Genomic DNA, 1,075 nt, shown 5'->3' with positions numbered 1-1,075 from the left:
AGGTGGAGAGGGGGGGGGGGGGGGGGGGAGAGAGAGATGGGGGCTTTCCAGAACGCAGACACAGATTGTAGATATCAGCATACCGGTACCGGTATTCAAGCATACGCTGGGTTGGTTGATGTTTTTCATATTTTAATCTGTATTTTTTGCTATGCCATTGGATGCCTTCTGCAATGTGTTATTGCTTAATTTAGTTACGTAAGGGAAGTTTGTTTTTCACTTACATATCTTAAACTGTTAATAGTTTAAGTTTTCCTGATACCTAATGGCTGTGGTCAAACTATGTATCATATATTTACGTTTAGTGCAGAGAACAAGATTTATTTAGTCTTTCTTGCCTTACTGAGTGTTTAATTGGAAGGTTGTATTTCAGGTAAAGTATTTTAGGTATGAAAATAGATTAAAAAAACAAATGCAGCGCTCCTGCATTTCGTGAAAAGAACGCTAGGGGTCGCCAAACGTTCGTCTAGGACCCCAACGCAGACGATGTGTTCAATACTGTAGGTAATTATATTGGTCTTTATAGATATTTAAAATTTGTCACCACACAGTATTGAATGCTTGAATTATTTTGAAAGACAAAAAGAACAACAGTGAAGCGAGTTGTGTAATGGATAGTTCTGTATAATGATGATGATGTATGATTTGATGGCAACAAACATAAACCACAGAAACATGATAATGTATAAAAGCGCTTCCTAATAATGAAACGTGTCCAATCTGAAAACATCATTCAAGTAATTTTCCCAAGCAAACTGAAAGGTATGTTTTAAATATCTAAAGAACACTTGCACGAGATGCTGAGAAACATTATGGGGTTGGGGTGAAATCAAAGATCCAACTCCACCTTCACATTTTAACTGTTAGGACTAAGAAGGGTTTTTAATACAAATGCACGAAATCAAAGGCTAGCAAGTTAATAAATACTTTATAAATCCCCAAAGAGGACATTTGGTCGCCACATCAGCATACTGACAAATAAATACATTTAGTAATGCAGATAAACAAAGATGTTGATTAAATTACAAATAACATATAAATGATGTGTGCAATGAGGTATTCAGGATCTATAACT

This window comes from Gadus chalcogrammus, chromosome 12, assembly GCF_026213295.1.
Source record: "Gadus chalcogrammus isolate NIFS_2021 chromosome 12, NIFS_Gcha_1.0, whole genome shotgun sequence".
Taxonomy (NCBI): domain Eukaryota; kingdom Metazoa; phylum Chordata; class Actinopteri; order Gadiformes; family Gadidae; genus Gadus; species Gadus chalcogrammus.
This window is presented reverse-complemented; position numbering follows the sequence as displayed.